Genomic DNA, 24,830 nt, shown 5'->3' with positions numbered 1-24,830 from the left:
GGGGACCAGGATAAATCTGCCAAGAATGTTGTTGTTCAGTCGCACAGTTGAGTCCAACTCTTTGCGACCCCTTGGACCACATCACTCCAGGCCCTCCTGTCTTCCGCCATCCTCTGGATGCTCAGTTTCATGTTTGTTGCATTGGTAACACTGTCTAACCATTTGATCCATTGCCATCCCCTTCTTCTGTTACCTTCAATCTTTCCCAGCATCAGGGTCTTCTCCAGTGGGTGCTCCCTTCTCATTTGGTGGCCAAAGTATTTGAGCTTCAGCTTCAGTATCTGTCCTTCCAGGGAACAGTCAGGGTTGGTTTCCTTTAGGATTGAATGATTTGATCTCCTTGCAGTCCAAGGGACTCTCAAGAGTCTTCTCCAGCACCATAATTCGAAAGCATCTATTCTTCAGCGCTCGGCCTTCCTTATGGTCCAGCTCTCACAGCCATACATTACTACTGGGAATACCATTGCTTTGACTACGTGGACTTTTGTTTGCAGGGTGATGTCTCTACTTTTTATTATGCTGTCTAAGTTTGCCATGGCTTTCCTCCCAAAGAGCAGGCATCTTTTAATTTAATGGCTGCAGTCACCATCTACCGTGATCTTGGATCCCAGGAACATGAAGTCTGTCACTGCTTCCATGACTTCCCCTTCTATTTGCCAAGGAGTGATGGGGCCATGATCTTAGGGTTGTTTTGATGTTTTCAAGCCAACTTTTGCACTTTCCTGTTTCACTTTGAGCAAGAGGCTCTTTAGGTCCTCTTAATTTTCTGTCATTAGAGTGGTATCATCTGCATATTTGAGGCTTTTAATGCTTTTCCTGGCAATCTTAATTCCGGTTTGTGATTCATCCAGGCCAATATTTTCCATGATGTACTCTGCATATAAATTAAATAAGCAAGGTGACAATATACATCCTTACCATATTCCTTTTCCTATTCTAAACCAACCAGTTGTTCCATGTCCAGTTCTAACTGTGACTTCTTGACCCTTATACAGGTTTCTCAGGAGACATACGAGGTGCTCTGGTACTTCCATCTCTTTAAGGACTTGCCACAGTCTAGGATGATTTATAGAATTAAAGGCCTCTTTAAGGTTAATAAAGCCCACATATAATCCCCCACCTTAAAAGATGACTATTTCTCAGCCAAATGGTAGAGAACTAGACAATGGTCATATGTTAAAAAACCCCGTCTAAAGCCTATCTGTTCATCCCCAGTATGGCTTCTGATTCCATCCAATCTAAAAGTTTCTTAAGTAGATAAGCAGAATATAGCTTTCTCAAAGAACAATGGAGGTTAATTGGTTGATAGAAGGATAGGTCCAGACTAGACCCCTTTTTAAATATTGGGACATCTCCATGAATCAGGCATTTGCCCACTGGAATTAATTTGAGTAAAACTTGGGGCCAAGACTTGAATAACTCATTGGGACATAGATCAGAGCCAGGGCTTTTCCTAATTCTAATCCCTTAGTAAAGCATATAACTTCCTTGATTGATACCTCAGACCAAGGTGCTGTTAAATCAGGAGAAATAATAGTTGAAGATGAACAGGGATGACAGACTATGGGAATGTTACCATTGGGATTAAGATCTACCCCATCTTGTGACAAATGGAGCACTGATATTTTGTTATTGTACTTTATTGTTTTATGCTATGTTGTTTTTATTTGTTTTAATCTTGGCACTGTGTGCCTCCTGTTAGCCGCCCTTAGCCTTCGGGGTAGGGCGGGATATAAATTCTAAGATAAATAAAAAAATAAAATAAAAAATAAAACTAGGTACATTAGCATTGGCTTTTGAAATGGCTTTCCCATGTCGAGGGGACAATACATCAGGGCAGGGGTCATTTCCTGCAGGAGCGCACAGGAGCGAAGCTCCAGCAGTAAAGAGCCCAGGGGGCGGGCACATGCAACAAGCCCCACCCCCTGCTCCCAGCAGCCCTCAGTTAGAGCAAGAAGCAGCCAGGTAAGTTGCAGAGCGCCCCCCGCCCCCTCAGTCCAAAACAGTCCAGTGGCACCTTTAAGACCAGGTTTTATTCAGTTACAAGCTCTCCCTCCTCTGCAAGGACAGATCTGCACGTTCTCCCCCCCCCAATAGCTAGCAATCCAAAAGAGTCCAGTGGAGCCTAAGCGGTGGGTATTGCCTTCTGACACACTTCCGGTGGTGTCAGGGAGTGTGGCATATGCAAATAAGTTATGCTAATGAGCTCCTGCACCTCTTTTCCTACAAAATGACCCCTGCATCAGGGGAATTTAAAATTTGGATTAATAGCAGTGTTAACAATGGACCAGAAGGCCTTATCATTGCTGTTAAATTGTAATGAGATGTCCCCATTCCTTACTCAAGGCCATCCGTCTCCTCATCTTATTCAGCTCTCTATACATTTTCTTCAACTCTCAACTGAAATTGTACAGTTACTTTTAAACTCACAATGCTTCTGTTGCATACGCCTCTTCATTATTCTGCAGTCACTATTAAACTAGCTATTCCTTTTGGCTTTAAAAGTTGTCCTGTCAAGGTTCTTCTTCACCTAGAGAGGTTTAAACAGATCTAATACCGCATTCAAATTATACAAACAGTTGGAGACTGAGTCTGACTGCAGAACCATGTTAACTAAGGCATTACAAAGAATGGAGCCCATTATAGTTTGAGCCTAATCACTAGAGTTAGAGTTCCAGCATAATCGACAAACATTATTTTGATTTTCGGAGAAAGAAAAGCTTTGTGCTGGAAGAGAATACTGTTCCAAAGAGAAATCTGTAGGAAAAAAGACTGGGAGACGATCACTTCCCATAAAATCACCAACTTTTAAGTGTTTAAAGTGGGGCTCCCATAAGTAAAACCATAGACTCCATCAACCTCTAAGTAAGTGTTCACTGGAATAAAAATTTTCTGGATTGCAAATTTAGCCAACTCTAAAGTACCACTGTTTATTACAGCATCCTTAGATTTTCTGTTGTGCCAAGCAGGGCTGAGAAATTAATCATTATTAGCGGGTGATTTCAATGCCAATTCTTGCATTGAAATCACCTGCTAATACTAGAGGGATTCCCGGAAATCGTGCATGCCAGTCATCAACAGTCCCCCCTCCCCCGCGGGCCCATCTTTGAATCCTTATACTAAGTGTGGATGGGGAATATAATCTGAGGAGAGGATAACTGTCAACTCATCCAAATTTAATAAAAAGGCAATAATCAGGTCATCTGCCACCAAAAGATCACAAGATACAATATTGAAACTAGACCCCCCCCCCCATGGCCTACCCCTCCCCGGACTGATGGATGCTCTCTGGAAAAAAGTGAAGTAATCAGGAAAAAGAGGTTCGTCCATTAACCAAGTCTCCTGAAGAAGTAAATAATCGAAGGAAGCCATAAACACGTTAGTATCCTTGTAACAAACTCTCGAGGCCTAGCCCACTATATTCCAACGTAAGATATGGAGTCTGCAAGTCCCAGATAGTCAACTTGTTTTTGCTGCTGGGGAGTCTGGTACTGACACCTTAGGGATATTTCCTGAATTAGTTATAATTCTTGGCTCAAGAGGAATAGGAATTTTCTCTCTTGTTGGGCTTGGATCACGTGGCTTAGAATGATGTAACTCTGTTTAAGATTGTGCTGTGAAGGATGAGACCAATGGTCTCTCTAAGCTGTGGAATCTTGTGAGCAAAAATTCTACTTTGTGAGCTACTGGCATTAAAGCTGTGAGTGAGCAATTTGGCTACTGCATAAATTGGTTTGCTCTGGAGCCATCCTTCCTGAGCTAAGACAAAAATGTGTCAGCCTGAGGCTAAAAAACTGTGAGTTAGCTCACACTATCTCAGCTTAGAGGGAACACTGGATGAGACATAATTCTGCCATGCAAAAGCAGATCTAGCATACTTACAGTGTCTTCTTCTAAACAGTTGCTGGCTTATTTTACTTGGGACCCTCTTTAAAACTAAGTAGGGTTGAGTATTAGGAGCCCGAACTCTTTGCATGTCCTCATCGTCCTTCTGAACAATAAGAAATACTTAACTTCAGATTGCAAAATGTACTGGTTAAAAAAGCAAGCTGTCATTTTTATGCAAATGAGGGTTGTTTTTTTTCTGAGTACAGATGCGGAAGCTACTGTCAGCACCACCAAAATATTTAGGAAGCATATGAAAGGAAACAGATCTGCCAGTAGCACTGAAAGTGGCTTTAGTTTAGTGGCTGCTGCTTGTAGCTTACTCATAGCCATGATACATCTGGAAGAGGAAGACCTGGCTGAGTTTGGCGAAGCAGGAGATAGCTTCTGTGAAGGTAAATGATCTCTGGCAAAGCTGCTCCTTTAGCCCTGTTGACATGAGAAGGATGGGGAGTCAGCAAAGCCCTGTTTCTTAGAGAAAGGAGAGTGCTTTGGAGACTTGAGGTAACTATTGGTACTAACTTGAGATAAAATGCATTTATAATAGCAAGTGAGATTCATATTAGGAGAGAGCTCATTTCCAAAGAGAGTAAGAGGCTGTTCGGAAATCTTGTGTGCCAGTGTACTTACTCAGAAGTAAGGCCCCTTATGTCCAAGAGGACTCGCTCCTTAGTGAACATGCTTAAGATGGTAGCCTTAAAAAAGCATACCGTATGATTTTTTAAATGTAACTGAGATGCTTAACACAGCAAGTCCTAGTAGCTTCCTTTTTGGGATACAGTAGTTTCCACGTGTAACAGTGATGGTTTAGGAATTTGGAAGCTCTTGTACCAGAATGGAATCATTTTACATTTAACATGCCTTTTGAGCTGGTATAGAGGATTCACCCAAAGGGGGACACAAAGGAGAATAGTACTTATAAGCTGGGGGCCTGCAAGGAATAGCAGAACAATTTGGAAACCTTCACCCTTCAAGGTTTCCCTTCTAAGTTCTCATATAGTTTCGTGTGCTGATTTCTCCTCCCCTTTTTTCTCCTTTGACTGATGCTGAGTGGCTCTCAACACTCTCTCTCTGCTGAGCATTTTCAGTCCTCATTAGGTTGCCTTGGAGGGGTATTTTTCCTTTTGGCATTTGTGCTTATCTGTGGAGTCCCGAGGAAGCTTGAGAGCCCTCCCTTGTTTATGAGTAGCCTGGTTTTGCTGCATTCATCAATGACATGTGGCTAGCCAGTTTACTATTAGCTACAGCAGTGACTGTCCAACTACTGTCCAACTACAGTTTCCTTGAGTGAATAAGGCACCTTGTATAGAACCTCAGCTTAAATTGCAGATAGGTTTGTAATAGTTAAGTTTATGAGCTATGAAGTCCCAAGTTCAGTTCTCTGTTCTGCCGTGCTTAGACAAGGAAGCCACAATCTCTTTTGTCTTTGTCAGGGAGTCACTAATACTGTTTTGCTTTACAATGTCGTTGCAAACAATATAGATGGTAGTACACACCTGAAGTACTTAGAGGGGGAAAGCAGAAGTCCTGAGTGGAATTGGGTAGAGAGCACACTACAGTAAATGGGTTATGAGTGTCTGTCTCCTGGAATGCAGAAGAGGGTATGCCATGGAAGCAATGGCTGTGATAAATCTGCCCATGAGATGTAGTATGTTTGCAGATGGGTGAGTAATGGGGTCAGAGCATCTACGCATACATCTTTAAACAAAAACTACTGAAAACAGATTGGCTGCATCAATAAGTGCCTAACTTTCACTGGGTATCATCCCTTCATCCCGTGTGTGGATTGTTAAAGCATGTGAAAGAGGAAGGGCCACACCTGTGTGGTTTACCCTATTTTCAAATTTGCATTTCTGTATATCACCCTTCCCCTTGTTTCAAGTTAATGGTAGAATTATGTGTAGCTTCATGATACTATTTAGAGAGTTTCCCCACCTTTTATACTATTAAACAACTGCAGATGCATTCTAAAGAGGAAGACTGGTGAGGATGAACAGGGTTTCTTAACCAAATTCCTTTGAACCTTTTTCTTGCTGTAAATCAGCCTCCACCCCAAGCTGTTATTACCTGCGTTCAGTAAAAGAGAAATACCTATATGTAAGAGAGACAAATACCCATATCTTTTTCAGCAGCAGGGGTGAAATCACCTGAGTAGTGGGCTCTTTTTGTAGCAGGGATTCCTTTGCATATTAGGCGACACACCCCTAATGTAGCCAATCCTCCAAGAGCTTACAGTAGCCCCTGTAAGAAGAGCTCTGTAAGCTCTTGGAGGATTGGCTGCATTAGGGGTGTGTCGCCTCATAGGCAAAGGAGTTCCTGCTACAAAAAGAGCCCGGAGGGAAGGAATTTTTAGTGGGAAATGCTGTGAAAGAAAAGGACCAGGAAATCCCCTTCTGCTTGCACCAGGCTTCCCAAGCAGCTGGGAGGGGGCTACAGTTTGGGAGATAAATGGCCTACTGTCTTTTTAGTCTCAGGTTATTTTAAACATGGAAAGGACACCAAATTCTACCCTGTCTGTGTCCGTGCTCACTCTCTGCTGAAGTACTGATTGCTGGAAGCAGTATAGAAACCCGCAATACACCACACCTGCCATACAGAAAGTTTACAGATCTCAACAGTTTCGTGAAGCTGCTTAAACTATAAATAAAATTCATACGAGGAAGCATACAGTTTTAGCTACTGTCTTCTTGTGCCACTCACTTTCCTCAAGGACTCTGTGTCTCTTTATTCTTGTTTTAATCACATGTGCTTAATCCGCAAGCATTCAAATTAAACTAACAACTTATTTGTACTTCCTTTTGAGCAGCTGATGAAGTTCCTCTGCATATTAGGCGACACACCCCTAATGCAGCCAATCCTCCAAGAGCTTACAGTAGCCCCTGTAAGAAGAGCTCTGTAAGCTCTTGGAGGATTGGCTACATTAGGGGTGTGTCGCCTAATATGCAGAGGAGTTCCTGCTACAAAAAGAGCCCTGACTGATAATATACAAATTAGCCAACAAAAATAACTCTTTACGCAGGTGGGTAGGAGAGGTTGGTTTCTAATCTCTCTGAATTACTTCACTCATCAACAGAGTGAGCTCACTTCTGGTTTCAAACAGAGCAAATGTTACAAATGAAAAAGCAGTTTCATGTAGCAGCTAAAAGAACGCAGGGTGTAATGGCTGCATAGTGGTGGTTGCTCCCCCCCCCCCCCCCCCCATTAGCCTTTTGACAGTCAAGTGACCAAAGAGCAAGTAACTATTTTAAGAGATTATAAACTTCTCTGTACATCTGTATCTACTGTTACTAGTTTAGGAAGCTATTTAAGCATCTCCCGTTCAGTCAAACCTCTACATATATATACAATTGCATTCAGTAGCTTTTTATATTCTCCTTGAATAAATCAAGCTGTTACATTTTCTGGTTCTGTGGAAGATTTCTCAGGAGATCCTGCTGTGGCTAGGAAACGTCTATGATTTCACATGACACAATGAGGCTATACACCAGAATCCGGTATCTCGGTTTGTTGCAAATAAAAAGGGAACAATAAGAATTCTTATTATCTATCCAGTGGAATGATTCTTTAAAGGAATGCACTTTAGTCAGCATTATTACACTTTGTTCAATGTGTCAATAAGTTAATATTAGCCCATGTATTTCTACAATGATTGCAATGCCAGTTAGATGGCTACGCATCACCATGTTTCTACTTGCCTGTAGGGCCTTTAGCGTTCCCATTCTTTCTATTTTCCAGCTGAGTAACTCGTCTGGGTGCTCTTATGCTACATGACCCAGTTTCTGCAGTTTCCGTGAAGATGACACAATTTCTCAAGCATTCCATAATACTGCCACAGAGATGTTGCCTCAAATTACATTAGATAACCATGAGCAAACGAGGAATTGGATCCAGCAGTACTCTTCGATCTATGGGGAGTCATCTGGTTATGGAAGGAGTTTTTCATACACCAAGACATTTTGTGATGGTTGTGGTGTGACTAATCTCTGCTAGGGGTTTCCTCATCTTTCTCCCTGCCTCAGAATGGTTGGGCAGGCAAAAGGATTCTGGCTGCCATTGGCTGCACTGTTCTTAAGGATTTCTTGTTGTGCCGCTTGGACAAAGAGAGAGACTGGGAAGGGCAAGCACAAGATCCAGGAAAAGGAAAGAGGAAAGATACTGGAAATGAGGACTAGAAGAGAGATAAGTCCATGAGAATAAAGGGGAAGGGAAGAGGTCAGAGGCAAAAATCTAAGAATAAAATGAAAGACAAGAGGGAGGAGAGCCAGGAGTTCCCCCGATGGGCCAAATAACACCAGTTAAACATTTCAGGTTGGGAAAAACCATGCAGGGAAGGAGGCTGAAACCCTTTCTCCATGCATATGTGGTCCCAGACAGAACTGAGTGTTGTGCACATGGGAACTGAGAAGAACCTGTAACTCAGATATGACTGTTACACAGGCTGGGGACCGCAGACACAACCTGTGTACTCCATAATGCGTGACTCAGCCATGACCGGGAGCTTTAGATGTGAACAAAACTGATAGTGCAATATTAACTGCGCTAAAAAAAAGTCTTAAGAACTTGGAAAGTTTTTACATAGCTTCTTAAAAACAAAAATGTTTGTCTGCCCTGGGGAGGGAGTCCCAAAGGACCAGGGCCATCAGGAAAAGACCCATGTTGCCTGTTCCCCCAGGTGATTCGTTGCCTAGAGCTGATTTGCTTATTGGGTCATGCAGCCATGTTCTTCTTTGCTTTCTGTTGAGAAGCTTCCTTCTGGACTGTAATTGCATTGAATTTGGATGGCATAGTGTAAAAATAGATTCAGGTGGGTAGCCGTGTTGGTCTGAAGTCGCATAACAAAGTTTGTGTCCATGGCACCTTTAAGATCAACAAAGTTTTATTTAAGGTATAAGCTTTCGTGTGCAAGTACACTTCTTCAGATACAATGAAATGGAAGTTAGCAGTCCATACATATAGGTAGCTCCTGCCAACCTAGCAGTTCAAAAGCAAGAAATTGCAAGTAGATAAATAGGTAACACTTTGGTGGGAAGGTAACAGCGTTCCGTGCACCTCAGCGTCTAGTCATGCCGGTCATATGACCATGGAGACGTCCTCGGACAGCACTGGCTCTTCGGCTTGCAAATGGAGATGAGCACTGCAGCCCTAGAGTCGGATTCGACTGGCTTTTGAGCAAGGGAAACCTTTACCTTTTCCTTTACATATAGGTAGAGGGTGAGCAGCAAATTAGCATAAGCATAATAAATGGTGTTTAACAGATGCTAGGACCAAAGTGGTCCTTGCATTTGTTAAACACTGGTCCTGGCCACATGTGCTGGAAAACGTGGGGGGGGGGCGTGGCTATTTGCACCGTTGCATTCTGATCCACCATTATGTGATCAGACGCGATGGCGGCGCACTGGGGTTTCGTCATTTGGCACTCGCTGCAAAGAGAACGGTCGGAGGGAATAGGCGTGCGCCGGTGCGATCACACCAAACGAGTCCGTCTGCAGCCCGTGGCAAACCATTTGCTAGTAGATCTTTGCAGGTACTTTTTAACTGCGCATCTTCAGCAGCATGCCACGGGTTGGCCACGGGTGCACTACGCTTGCCAGATGTTGTGGTGCGGTTGCGCCCCGAAAATCTGCCCAGCATTCATACCTTTCACGCGGCAAATTCTCCATGTGACTGGGGCCACTGTTTATTATGCTGTATGCTCATTTACTGCTCACCCTCTATGTATGGACTGCTAACTTCCATTTCAATGTATCCGAAGTGTGCGTGCACACGAAAGCTTATAGCTTAAATAAAACTTTGTTGATCTTAAAGGTGCCCCACTGGACACAAACTTTGTTACAGTATAAAAATGTATAAGTTGCATTTTCCCTCTTCTGTGAACTCTTTCTTTGAGAAATGGTAACTACAGTTTAAAAAATAGACAGAAAAAAGATTGATAACGCTTCCTTGGAGTAAGCCCCAATGAATAAACGAGACCAGTTTAGGGTTACTCTTTCAGATGCAAGTAACATTCAGTGCCTGCATGGTGGCCCTGTAGAAGTCATGGGTTGAACCTGGAATGAGAGGCTCTAGCAGGCTGTTGATAAAATTGTTCTCTGGTGTGTTCTTCCCTCTTATGGTAGGAGCCAAGGTTTTCACCAGATCTGAGGGAACTAAAGAGAGTAGGGAAGATGGTTAGAGTGCTGTTGGTGGAAATTTAGGGCTGAATCTGACAGAGCTTACCTTTGAGCTCATTTGAAAGCTTCTAACATGGTAGTACCAGAGAAAGTTTACTTCTCCACTACCACTGCAGCAGCTAAATTGCATCCTGCTCAGTTATTCAGGGCAATTCAGCAACTGATGGCTTCTAAATGGGAGCTGCAAAAAGAGATTTGGTCATTAGCTGTGATGTTTTCTTGTGCTTCTTTGCAGATAAAATCTCTCAGATCTGCTTGAGTCTGGATGCCAGCTTTATCAGTGTATCATGGGTTACGAATAGCTGTAGCATAGGCTGGTCCTGTTTGCATGGGTCCTTTCAGTTTGATCTCTCTGAAGTAGGTCAACAGCACTCTGAGTGTTGTTTATTTACTTAGATATTTATATCTCACTTTCCTCCCCAGTAGGAACCCAGAACAGCTTACAAGAACCTTCACCCCTTTTCCATTATCTCCACAGCAACCCTGAGATGTAGATTAGGCTGAGAAACAGTGACTGGTAGAGTGGGAGTTTGAGCCTGAGTCTCCCAGATCCTAGTCCAACACTCTAACCATTACACCACTCTGGCTTTCAATTGTGAATGACATTATCTGCAATCTGGACCTTAGTCAACTCGGTTATTAAAATCTTGCAAATAGTCAGTGCATTTTCAAGGACCATGAGAACCTTCAGAGCTGAGGGAAATATTTTGTAAATCGTTGAAGGAGGCCATTGTTAAACAACCTGTTATTAGAGGGGGATCCTGCTTTGGACAATCGCCTCTTGCTTAATTATAGAGCTGCCTTTGATTTAACTTTCTTAGGCTGTGGTCACACTGGCAGCTTGGCGTGATATGGTGCCGCCTCTAATTGCACTGGTTTAAAGTGTTGCGGGGCATAGCAGCCAGACGTCACACCCTGCTGTGGCTTACCCACACAGACATCCTGTGGTCAAGCATCCACAGTACTGCAGTGCCTCAGCCACGGAGCACACTGTGCAAAAAATTTCAAAATGCACGCACATGCGCATATAGGCAGGTTTTTTTTTTTTTTTTAAAAACCTCCCTAGCAGCGGAACAGATCTGCAGGTTTAGACTGCCAAATCTGTTCTGCCCACCCTCCCCCATGTTCAGACATCCAGCCATGTGCAATGACTGTGTGGGGAACCAAAAACACCACTTGTGATGTGGTGCCTTTTGAACCCGGCTCCAAGTCGTCCTATGATGGGGTGAGTATGGCTGGGGAATGCCTGACAGATGTGGCTGTGTGACTGCGCCCATTTGATCCGGAGGGGTGACTGCGTTGGGCCAAACTGCTCGTGTGATCACAGCCTTAGGTAAGATCAATGAGCAGGCTGTGGCAGAGCACCTCAACAATACTTGGATGACCTGTCTTCCTTTGGCGCCTTTCAGTCTGACTTTGGGTCTGATTTTGGGAGGGACACAGCTTTGTTACCCCTGATAGACAAGCTCTGTACAACTGCAGCAAGAATTAAGGTGTTTTTCTGACCTGTCTGCCACCTCTGATATGATTGACCATTCACTATGGTGTAGAGTGGTCATATGGGAATTGTATAGTATACTATAGTGTCAGGGTTAAAAATCAATCAGAATAAGTCATGTATTATGCCTATTCACCTCTCATCTGTCGTGGAATCAAATGTCCACCTTAGATACAATAACCAATGGTCTCATACTACTCTATCTTATCTGGGAATCCAAATATTGAAACAACTATCTGAACTGTTGAATGTAAACCACTGTGCCAAGATTTGAGATATAAAAACAGACTTAAATAAATGGGATAAACTACCACTATCTTTCATGGACAGACTACACCTCATCAAAACATTTGTCTTCCCTAAGCTATTGTTTCTACTTCACACACTACCCATCGAAATACCCCCGAAAGATCTTACAACTTGGCAATCATGGCTGAACTCATTTCTCTGGCAGCGCAAAAAACCAAGAATTAGCTTCCAAACACTTAAAAGGCAAAATACACAAGGGGGCTTATATTTGACAACATACTACAGGACATCGCTGTTAACTCATATAATCAAAATGCTACATGTAGAAACCCAACCTGATTGGGTTAAAGTGCTCACCCCTCTCCTTGACCCCTTAACAATCCAAGAAGCCATGTGGGCAGATACTCGTCTGACCAAACTCAACCAAGAATAACCAGTTCCTTAGCGCTATCTTGAAAAACTGGGACCAATACAAATCAATACTAGTACCGAAACTCTCTCACTTTTCATCGTTCTGTTTTCAATCCTGATTCCCTCCGGGGAATGATACGCGTGTAGCTAATATATGGAGATGTGCCAAAGTAGTGCATCTTATAGACATTATGTCTCATGATGGTTTGTTACCAAAACTTGCCTTGGAACAAAACATAGATCATAACATTCCATGGTACCTTTACTTTCAATTGAATCACTTGCTAAAGAGTCTAAACATACTAGATATCTGGAGAACACCTCCCACTCCCTTCGAAAAACTTATAGAATCTGATGGACATGGCTCCAAGGGTTTAATTACCACAATTTATGATACACTGATTTGCATAGAAGAAAACAAGCCATTCATCTTCTAGCAACATTGGCAAAAGGATTGCGAAACTACCATTACTGAAGATCAATGGTCCAATATGTGTCCTCACCTGTCTTCTCAATCAAATTGCAATCATATAAGATCATCACTTGCTGGTACCTCAATCCTGGATATCCAAAATGTCTTCTTCGCATTCACCCCTATGCTGGAAGAAATGCAGTGAAATAGGATCCTTTGCACACTGCTGGTGGTATTGTGAACTCATAAAACAGTTTTGGAAGGACATTCTCATACAGATACATCTAATTATGGGTTATGAGATCCCTCTAGATCCAGCTTTACTTTTTCTAGACATCTGGAATGGCTCCGACATTTGAAAATATGACGAGATCTAATAGCTAGCCTTCTTGTAGCAGCCAAGTCATCGATTGCCTCCACATGGAACCTGCTGGTTTAAAAAAGTCTGGAATCTCTTCATCCTGGGAAAGATCACAGATCGCTTGCAACGATTGGAGTTCTTTCCCAAATCCTCCAATTTCACAGAGAAATGGTTCCCATTTATGGAATTTATTGCTAACACAGATTTACAACCTCACAATCCGATTTATCTAAAACTGCTCTATCTTTAATTCTTCTTTTACCTCATCTCTTGCAATGTTTGGTCGTGTTCTATCTGAAAACTCTGAGATCTGCGCTATACTACTCCTAAATTAAGACTATAGTCCTTTGTCCTTTTAAGCACTTCAACATTGCCTAAAGCACTGACAACAAAAATAGCTGAGATGCTATTCACTTCCATAATTATCTACTATGTACTTTGTACCTTATAGACTTCAGTACTGTACATTGATGTTACTGTTATATTATGTTTAATAACATACTGACAATAAAAGTTAAATTACTAAAAATATATATATGGGAATTTTGGTTAGGCCTTTAGGTGGTTTGTGGGTTTGTTTGTTTTTAAGCAGCCGTACTCTGAAGGGGATAAAGAATCAGCAGTGTGGGATTTGTTATGGTTAGCGCTAGTAGGTTTAGTGCTCTCTCCTATGCTGTTTAATGAGGTCCCTTAATGAGATTGTATGTTGGTTTGAATTTGGTGTCCTCAGTATACTAAGCTGTATGTCTCATTAAGGAGGCTTCCAGATGCTGCTGTCTGTATCCTTGGCCAGTGCTTGTATGTGCTGGTCGGGTGTCTAAGAGAGAGTAAACTGAAATAGAATCCCAGTAAAAACACATTGGACATCCTAAGGGCTGTCATCCGCCCACCCCAACTGTTTGTTAACAATTGGCAGCAAGGGCCTAGGGATTTTCCGGAAGGCTACAACATGGGAAGGAGGCTGGGGGAGTTGGCACACTGAGGCCATACAGACCTCACTCAGTATCATCATCTGGCATAAGTAGCTGCCTATGAAGTGTCTAGAGAAACTGAAGATTTTTTTAGCTGAATTAAGTGATTCGCTTCCCCAGTCTGAATTTTTTAAACTAAAAGTTCCCTTCGTTTAAACACAAACAGAAAGCTATAATGGTAGTTTAAGCACTGAAACAAACTTGCTGGGAAGCATTTAGATAGACTCTGCGAAGCATATGAAGGATCCTGGTCTGGACTTATATATTTTATTCTTAACAGACGCTTGTTTTCAGTGCCTCTCTAAATTCTCTGAGTTCTGTATCCATATATTTCTAAAATGAGTTATTATAATGGTGATATTTACCCAAACAGCAGAACTACCTGGATCACAAAACTTATTCACCCAACAATTATGCCATCGTGACCATGACAAACTAGTCCCTAAGCTCCCATGCCTGGAATTATGCATTTTCTTTGAATACCGATCATAATCATAAATGTATCAGTAAGGCTTAGACTGTATCATTTAAAAATAAAATGTATACATATTTCAAGATGCATTCATTTATGAGGAATGTTTTTTTTTTAAAAAGACACATATTCCTATATCTTTCATTTTAAAAATATATATAATATGTCTTATTTCTACGAAACTACTGGTCTTATGGATTCTTTGGCATTGATGCTGCTATGGCAGTTTAATGTGTAAATTATTCCACTTGTTGGGAGGCTAAGACCAATTTGTCCTGAAAGCTTTCACAGCTCATCACCATTCCCCCAGTCTCTTGACTTCATCCCACATTCCCAGAGAACTATGAATGCATATGGAACACCCTGAACTCCAATGAAAAGAATGGAAAATGTCCTGTTGCTAATCACCATGGCAACCAAAATTTCCTGTAGAATATACATTTTATAACAGGTTTCTTTATGTCTTTTTTCCGTGCTGAACACAGATCCCTTCAGAGGAAGTTAGAACTCTGGGGAAGAGAATGTTCATCTTATATCCCTCTTCTAACAACAGTTTGGGAGCAGAATTTCCCCATTCTCACAGCATTCCCACATGCAGGGGTGTGTCAGGCTCTTTGTTTCTCCTTTACCCTTACACACATTGGGAATGAATGTGGCTTTTAGAAACAGGTTACATAAAAACAAGGTTAGAGTCCTGATTCATGCATTATTTGGTAGCTTTGGTTAGTGTAGGAATGGGCAGGGGCAGATCTACTATGAAACTAATGAAGCTTAAGCTCTTGAAGGAAACATTCCATGTTGACTCTCTAATAACAGAACCCAAGGTCTTCACATGGAATGTTTCCTACAAGAGTTGAAGGAGGAGCTAGCCTCCCCCCCCTCCCGCCGGTTCCTCCGTCTCCTCCACCCCCCACTCAATCTCCCTTCACCCGCCTCCCCCCCGCTCCAAACCGAGGCCCGAGCGGCTTGTAGCCGCCGGGTCTCGCCGCTCTCCCCCCTGGCTCCGGTCTTTCCCCCACTCCGAACCGAGGCCCGAGCGGCTTACAGCCGCCGGGCCTCGCCGGTCTCCCCGCCCGCCAGCCAGCCAAGCCTTGTCCTGCCCTCCCGTCCCCTTTGGCAGTGGTGAGGCAGTTCGCAGAGCGTTCCCTGCACATGCGCAGGGGACGCTCTGTTACTTTTGGGGGGATTTAAGTATCCCCCCGATATTTTTTTCAGGTTTTCAGATTTTTGTGCACACCTGGGGACTGCCCCAAGTGTGCACGAAAATCCCCCCCCAGGTGCCCCCATGTGTGGATTTAGGTATCCGCACGCAAGGGGGCACCTTCACTATTAGATATATAGATAAGAATTGGGATTGCTACATGCTCAGATAAAGCAAATATTGTGAAATGAATTGTTTTCATTGCACAGTATTTGTTAGCATGTGAGCGATAATAGAAGAAAATTTTCTACAGAATTACTACAGTATTGACTCTTCGTTATCTTTGTCACAGATGTTGTTTTTGGAATTCCACTTCCTCCTATGATCTCTCATTTTTGGCTTCTACAACCTGGAGGTTGGCAACCCTACACACAGCCTGGCTTGTATAAATATAGCAAAGAGAACCAAGAAGGGAAACAGGATCTGGAAGATGTTCAGGGAGCACTAGTATCCACCCTGCAGATGTGTGCGACCGGAGCCCAGATGGTGGTGGAAAGTGCCGTCAAGTCACAGCTGACTTATGGTGACCCTGTAGGGTTTTCAGGGCAAGAGTTCTTCAGAGGTGGTTTGCAATTGCCTGCCTCCATGTCACAATCCTGGTATTCCTTAGTGGTCTCCCATCCAAATACTAGCCAGGGCCAACCCTGCTTAGCTTATGAGATCTGACGAGATCAGGCTAGTTTGGGCTATTCAGGGCAGGGAAGGATTCCAGATAGTGGTGGCATTTTACAAGCCAGCATAAGATATTTTATTGGCACCAGTACCTCAAACTAGCATAGATTAAAATATTTACCATATATTTGCTGTTGATGTGGAAATGTTCCACTCGACATTGTAAATACATGGTCATTGTTATAAACAGGTACATGTTTGTTTAAAAAACATGAATAATACCTAGTAAAACAAAATCTCTTGTGTCAAGGTCTCTTTAGGAGTTTCCTCTGAATAAGCCACATAGTTTAGATAGAAAAACTGCAGTGATATTGCAAATATGCAGTTGCTCCATTGCTTGTTTCCTTCCTTCTTTCCTCTCCTCTTACTGCAACCAAGAGGAAGTAACAATTAAAGTGAAAAAATGTGAAATTATGTTAGTCCTAAAATGATTTCCAGTAAACTGCCTTGGCTCCCCTTCATTTGTGACTATAAACTCCATGTCAGGTAGATAAAATATGACCGCATGGAAAGCTTTGCTAGTACAGTGCGCTGCAAAGTGCCTATATTTTCAATATTTATTTTTAAAATGAACAATGAATTTTCCAAAGTAAAAGAAATATGTGATTAGCTTCCCCCTTTCCTAGAGGTGTTCAATCCTTGGCCAAGGTCTAGGCCAACTAAAACTTGGCCAAGTTGTTAGCAGTCAGCAGGGGTCATTTCGTAGAAAAAGAGCTAGGGGAACTAATTAGCATAACTAATTAGCATATGCCACACCCCTGACATCACTGGAAGTGTGTCATAAGGCCACACCCCCTGACATCACCGGAAGTGTGTCATAAGGCCACACCCACCACTCAGTCTTAGTCTTAAAGGTGCTATTTGTTAGTCTTAAAGGTGCTATTTGAACTCTTGGACTATTTTGCAGCAACAGACTAACACAGCTACCTCGGGGAAGCTCCTGGATGGGGCTGGGAGTCCTTGCAGAGGCCACGTGGAGTGGCCTCGGCCAGGCAAAGGGGGAGGACTCCAACTTACCCCCCTGCTTCTTCCTCCTTCTGCAACAGAATGAGGCTGAAAGCAGAGGGCGGCCGGAAGAAGGGGGCGGGGCTTCATCGTGTGCCCCGCCCCCCGCACCTCACCTGGGGGAACTGCGATCCCCCACGATCCCCCCGAATCTACCTCTGGCAGTCAGACCCCTCCTCTCACTGAGGGGCAGTTTATAGACAGAAAATCCATAAACACCCTTCCTAATATATGTATATCAACTCAAATATCATAAGATCCAATACATTTCCTGGCCTAAATGACACGAAATGGATGCCAGCCAGGGACGAGTCTGGACATATTGTTTAGAAGTGTGAGAAAGAGTTGCTGGCCACCTAATGACCTCCTCCCCACCCTGAGGAGATGCATAATTTAGGACTACGGGTCTCCCAAGAAACCTATCTCCTCACCTTGGATTAACCCCATCCACACTCAGCTCCCTTCCCCTTGTCCATTTACCCTAATTAAGCAACACTTAACACTATTCCCAAAACCTGGTAACTTTTCCCATCTGGTACTTAACAGGGTCATCAAGCATCATTAGCATCTATAGTCCACCTCAAGTAAACACATAAAGCTTCTCCCAAATCATTGTTCACCTCCAAAAGGCCCATTAAGTTATTGTTCTTCTGGCAAACACATCATACTTGCCAGAGGGCACATTTTGCCCTATAAATTATGGTAGCCTACTCAATAGCAGTGTGTGTGTGTCCTTAGATCCTCCACATGCACCCACTTGTGTGTGGGCCTTCTCCTCTTCTTGAAACAATGGTCATTTTGTTGCTGCTTCAGTGGACCTCTTTCTTCGAGACCAGTAACTATAGCATTCCCCAAAATTGCTTTTCCCCCTCTTCTCCCTGATTTACTCTAAGCTAACTTGCATGTTTTAGGTGTGTTTGTGTATGCATGTTGCCCTTGTATTTCTCCTTTAATTAAAAAAACTTTCTGGCTGAACATCTGCCTGGTTTATTTGAGAGTTCTCTTAAGGGAAAAATCCGCATAAACATATGTGGAGAATCCCAGTTATCCCGTCTCGCTTTGTCTTCTTTAAGCTAATTCTCCCAATTAAATAGGAGACTGCCTCTTTGGGTAACAAACTAGCTGAATTAGTTCAGGGTAGGCTTAAAACAAAACCACAGTCCATCCCCACAACAGTCTGACAACAGTCCACCAATCACAGTGTCCCCCCAATAGCAAATCCAGACCACACAAAGTCCATCTCACAAAGGGAAAGGAAGTCCCCATCAGCATTGGATTCACCTTCTCCACATCCTCCCCTGCCTTCCCCACATTTTTTCCTCAGCATATAATAATGGTATTGCAATGTATCCTACAAACCACAAGTAAAAAGTGGATCTCTCCCAGCTCCTCCTTCCCCCAACATCCCCATGAGACCTCCAAAAAGCTGATGGACGGATGGCCCTGGAATCTATGGGGTGCTGTGAAGAAGAGGAACTGTGTGACATCATCCCTACTTACCTGTTGTCCCAGTGGAGTTTCTTACATCAATAGAAACTCCACCAAGAGAAGAGCAAGGATGTGTGATGTCTCCTGACCCCACCCCCTGTTGTCCTGTGGCATTTTCCCATGGTTTCTGAGTCCTCAGCACCAGCTTTTCAGAAGTCTCAGAGGACTGCCAGAGAACATCCAGTCTCTAGTTAGTTACACCTTCCCTATTTTCAGGTCTTTTTCATAAATATTTAATTTTGTTCTTTCTGCTCTTGGGGTTGTTACAAAGTAATAGAAGAAAACAATAGAATGGGAAGGACTAGAGATCTCTTCAAGAAAATTGGAGAAATCAAGGGAGCATTCCATGCAAAGCTGGCCATGATAAAGGACAAAAATGGTAGGGAACTAACAGAAGAAGAAGCAGAAGAAATTAGGAAAAGATGGCAAGAATACACAGAAGAACTATACAAGAAAGACCTCGATGTCCTTGACAACCACGACGGTATAATCACTGACCTCGAGCCAAACAATCCTGGAATGTGAAGTTAAATGGGCCTTAGAAAGCATTACTAACAACAAAGCTAGTGGAGGTGATGGTATTCCAGCTGAGCTATTCAAAGTCTTAGAAGATGATGCTGTTAAAGTTCTGCACTCCATTTGCCAGCAAATTTGGAAAACGCAACAGTGGCCACAGGATTGGAAAAGATCAGTATACATTCCAATCCCAAAGAAGGGCAATGCCAAGGAATGTTCAAACTATCGCACAATTGCACTCATATCACACGCTAGCAAGGTCATGCTCAAGATCCTACAAGCTAGGCTTCAACAGTACGTGGATAGAGAACTACCAGAAGTACAAGCTGGGTTTCGAAGAGGTAGAGGAACTAGAGATCAAATTGCCAACATTCGCTGGATTATGGAGAAAGCAAGAGAGTACCAGAAAAATATCTACTTCTGCTTCATTGACTATGCTAAAGCTTTTGACTGTGTGGATCACAACAAACTATGGCAGGTCCTTAAAGAGATGGGAGTACCAGACCACCTCACATGTCTCTTGAGAAACCTGTATAAGGGCCAAGAAGCGACAGTTAGAACCGGATATGGAACAACTGATTGGTTTAGCATAGGAAAAGGAGTACGACAAGGATGTATATTGTCGCCTTGCTTATTTAATATATATGCAGAGTACATCATGCGAAATGCTGGCCTGGATGAATCACAAGCGGGAATTAAGATTGCTGGGGAAAAGATCAACAACCTCAGATATGCAGACGATACCACTCTAATGGCAGAAAGTGAAGAGGACCTAAAGAGCCTCTTGCTCAGGGTAAAAGAGGAGAGCGCAAAAGTGGGCTTGAAGCTCAACATCAAAAAAACTAAGATCATGGCATCCGGCCCCATCACTCCTTGGCAAATAGAAGGGGAAGTCGTGGAAGTAGTGACAGACTTCACGTTCCTGGGATCCCAGATCACCGCAGACTGTGACAGCAGCCATGAAATTAAAAGATTTCCTTGGGAGGAAAGTGATGGCGAACCTAAACAGCATGATAAAAAGTAGAGACATCACCCTGCCAACAAAAGTCCGCATGGTCAAAGCAATGGTATTCCCAGTAGTCATGTATGGCTGTGAGAGTTGGACTATAAGGAAGGCCGAGCGCCGAAGAATAGATTCTTTTGAACTATGGTGCTGGAGGAGACTCTTGAGAGTCCCTTGGACTGCAAGAAGAACAAATCAGTCAATCCTCAAAGAAATCAACCCTGACTGTTCCCTGGAAGGCCAGATAATGAAACTGAAGCTCAAATACTTTGGCCACCAAATGAGAAGGGAGCACTCACTGGAGAAGACCCTGATGCTGGGAAAGACTGAAGGTCAGAGAAGACGGGGACGGCAAAGGATGAGATGGTTAGACAGTGTCATCGATGCAACGTACATGAAATTGAGCCAACTTCAGAGGACGGCAGAAGACAGGAGGGCCTGGCAGGAGCTGGTCCATGGGGTCGCGAAGAGTCGGACTCGACTGTGCGACTGAACAACAACAACAACATACTCACAGAGCCATGGTTTATCATTCAGACAGCACATGTCCTCCTGAAAGCTAATTATTTATAAACAATTGAATAAACCATCTGTTTCTGTCTAGAACCCAGGAATATGTAGGGCCTGTAGCATTAATTCCCATTATTGCATTTGCATTAATTGCCTTTTCACATACGTGGGGTTGTACTGTTGCAGTAACACATAACAGGTTTCTAGGTGCTTTTCAGGCATATTAATTAGAGAACACAAAACCCTTCAGATGCTCACACACAGAAGGCATGCACTTAAAGATTGCTCAGCCTGTTCTGGTTGCTAAGCATTGTGAGAAACTGGAATGTACAGTTCTGTCAAGCCTGCTTGTAAGCGCTTTTCTTTTGCCATGGGGTTTGGTGGTAAATGGCACACAAGAAGGACTGGCTGCACAAAATATATTATTTTCATGTCTTTAGAGTTTTGAGAGAGAAAACCACTTTAATTCCAGAGTAGCATATTTCTCTCAGTTTCCATATGTACATTAAAGACCTCTGAGCATGACAGTCAGTGAGGGAAGCCGGAGTTGACAAGGTTTTGCAAACATGACATTCTGCAGTGAGCTGAGCCACAAAGCAGCAGCAACAGCAGAATTCTGCATACAGGGGACAGTACCGTCCCTAAGGGACTACTACCTTTCTCAAAGTTACCCTTGCTAGTGAGCCACTAATATGCACATTCGTTGGACACATTAGCAGAATGAGGCGATAACCTGCACAGACTCTAGGACTGTGCAGGGGGCATATTTAAGAAGTTGCCTGCATGTTGCAAGTATCATTGGAGAAACGTCTTCCTTCCAGATATGCTGCTTTAATACACCTCATTCCATGTAGTAAGTAGAATAGTTCTTGAGGACGGTTCTGCTATCACTTCAGGAATGTGCCCCTGTTTTTCTCTTAAGCTAATAAAAATATGGCGTTCATTATGATTTGAGTTATCTCAGATGAATTGTTACTATGGCATCCTTCTGAAAATGGGTTATATGCAACTAGCAAATCATAGATATAATAGCAATGGCTGTCCCACGTAGATCAAAAACTCCACAATGAAAGGGCTAACCAGGAATAGGTTATATGTTTGCCAGCTCCGTTTTGGAAATACCTGGATATTTGGGAGTGAAACATGGGAGAGTGGGGTTTAGGGAGGGGAAGAGCCTTGATAGGATATAATGCCATGCACTCTACCTTCCAAAGCAGCCGTTTTCTCCAAGATAAAGAGTAAGTTATTTATGGTGTCTGGAGATCCACTGTAATTCTGGGAGATTTCCAGCACTAGGCTGCCAACCTCCAGGCGGCACCTGGAGATCTCCCACTAGGGGTGGGCATAAACTGGAAAAAAATTAGGTTCAGGGTTTTCATGAACCCTGAACCACAAACTTCCACAAACTTTTACATTACACAAACCAGTTTGTGCTTCTGGGAAGTTTTTGGGGCTGAAGCCCCATCCAGAAGTAGACCCTGGAGGCCTATAGAAGCCTTCAAAGCTCACTCTGGGAGCTCAGTTGGGCTCACTCAGGCTGGGCCGCGGGCCAGTGGTGGGCTCCAATGGCATTTAAATGCCTTTGGAGCTCATTCCCGGTCGGGCCGCCAACCTGAAAGTGAGTTCCAAAGGTTTTTAAATACCATCAGAGCCAGCACAAACCCTCTCATGGAGGTCTGTGGGCAGATCTTGGGAGACAGTTCTCCCAAACCCCCTGGTTTGTGAACCATGAACCAGCTTGGTTTGTGCTTGAACTGGGGTTCGTTTGTGGGTTCGTGCTCATCCCTATTTCCCACTATTACAATTGATCTCCAGATGACCAAGATCAGTTCTGCTGGATAAAATGGCTACTTTGAAGGGTAGACTCATGGTATTATACCGTAATGAAGTTTCTCCCCTCTCAAAACCCAACCCGCCCCAGGCTCCATATATTTCCCATCCCAGAGCTGACAACCCTGTCCAGGACTCACCTGGAGGTTGGCAATCTTATATTGGTTAGTTGCATATTATGTTACTATGGGAAGTACCAATTGATGGGTATGATGTGTCAACTCAATTATGCATTAAACACACCATGTTGTTATTATCAAGAACCAGAATGGTCCCCTATTTTATTTTCATTGTTATGGGCCTATTATTGGTATTATTTGAGGGCATGTTATTTTTCGCATTTGTTCCCATCACACATTTCCCATCATTCCCCATAGCATCATCCCCATCACAAATTTTCATAAGGATTATCACAAAGTGTTCCCATAGTGGAAAATTATTCCTGAATGTTCACAAAATTTCAGGAGTGTTATCAGCACAGACTGCAGAGACTGAGAGTAGGGATCTTAGGCAGCTGCGTGATTCTAGCACAGACAATTGTGTGAGAAGATAATCAATGCAGAGTGCTCAAATACTATGTTTTCCTATATAATGAACAGCCCATTTGTGTTAATGTAAATGTAACACAGCCTAGAATGAGCTGCAACACCAATAAGTCTGGGCAAGGTTGCTTTCCATTGTCCAACATAACCCATGCTTTTGGGATTCGCATTTTGTGATTTGCACTTGGCTGCATCCTAGGTGACCTATTTTAATGCAGTAGCAAATTACACTTCAATGCGTGAATAATTCATAGGTAGTGCAGTCATGGTGTCAATACAATAGAAGCTTTTATGCCCATCTGATTGTGGAGGGTAGCAGCGTTCTCTGGCATTTTCTACTGATTTAGCAAAACACGATACTCATGAACTGACCAATTCTTTCAGAAGCAGCAACATCAGGAACATTGAATGGTGTGTAAAGCGGGTTGGGGCAGGCATGTTGCATCCAGATTTTTGTTAAAGAGCTGTTGTGGTTTTATGGGGGTTTTAGCAGGATATAACACTAAATAAAGGAGAGGAAGAGAAGGAATGCACTGGGCTGTCTGCATTGCTACTGAAAAATTATATGAAGGGTTTCTCTGGGAATAGCTTGTGTGTCTACAAGTAGGATGAGAGAAGGGGGAAGGAGGGAGAGGAGCACTGGATTCCAAAGCTTCCTGAAAGCCCAGAGGAAGTTTTTACGTGTTGATCCATGCTGTAAATGTTGAGTAGCATATTGAGGCATGTTCGTTACACAAATAGCAGCTGAGGTTTTTTGAAATATGCATTTGTATATCACGTCAGCCTAGTTTCCAATTTCACTGAACGCCTGCAGTCACATAATAAGAAGCTGAAAGGAGTTTCTTGTGCTAATGGAGGAAAAAGTCATAAATCTTAATCAGGGGTAGGCAGATGGTAGATGGCAATCTACAGGTAGATTGTGGCTTTGGTAGATAGGAGCCAGGGGCGAAGGTGAGACTCTTTGAATACAGGCGGAGCTTTTGAAAGAGCCGCTACAACGCACCATTAAACTCTAGAGCACATGTACATAGGAGTAAGCATATTACAATCACAGCACTAATGGAGTATTGCAGAACTAAGAAAGGAAATAAAATGTATGAGGCTAATCTAAGCTTGCCCTGACCTAGATAGGTCAATTTAGCTCAATTTCCTCAGATTTTAGAAGGTAAGCAGGGTCAGCCCTGGTTAGTATTTGGATGGGAGACCACCAAGGAAGCCCAGGGTCGTGACACAGAGGCAGACAATGACAAACGACCTCTGAATGTCTGGAAAATTGCACAGGGTTGCCATAAGTCAGCTGTGATTTAACAGCGCATGCACACACACACACAAATCTGAGCTTTAGAGACACCCATGTTACCTTAGCATCCCCTTGCAGGGATGGGCAGAAGCCTGCTGAAACATCTGAAATAGAAGGTGGTCAGGGTAGATGCAACTCCATTTCCCTCCCATGTCCCCAACATTGGCTTGAGCACTGCAACTAGGGTGTGCAGATCTTTTAACCCTTTCTACCCCAGCAGGGTGGGTTTCCCCTTGCTCTATTGTGATGTTGGGGTGCAGTCCCACTTGGATCACTCTGCCTCCTTCTCTTCAGTTTCAATCCATTATGGCCCTACACAGATTATGCAAATCGC

At 43.2% G+C, this 24,830-nt stretch overlaps 1 protein-coding gene across 1 annotated transcript in view; it reads left to right on the top strand.

Moving 5' to 3' along the window:
• Nucleotides 1–4,233: 4,233 nt before the first annotated feature.
• FAM65B (family with sequence similarity 65 member B) overlaps nt 4,234–24,830 on the top strand; it is a 114,575-nt gene continuing 93,978 nt past the window's right edge. The window contains exon 1 of the mRNA XM_015414727.1: nt 4,234–4,280. The gene's annotated coding sequence lies outside the window, so the exon portion shown is untranslated. The remainder of the gene's footprint in view (nt 4,281–24,830) is intronic.

Source organism: Gekko japonicus, unplaced genomic scaffold (assembly GCF_001447785.1).
Source record: "Gekko japonicus isolate JY-2015 unplaced genomic scaffold, Gekko_japonicus_V1.1 scaffold1433, whole genome shotgun sequence".
Taxonomy (NCBI): Eukaryota; Metazoa; Chordata; class Lepidosauria; order Squamata; family Gekkonidae; genus Gekko; species Gekko japonicus.
Note: the sequence above shows the minus strand (reverse complement) of the source record. Positions and strands in the feature narration are given on the sequence as shown.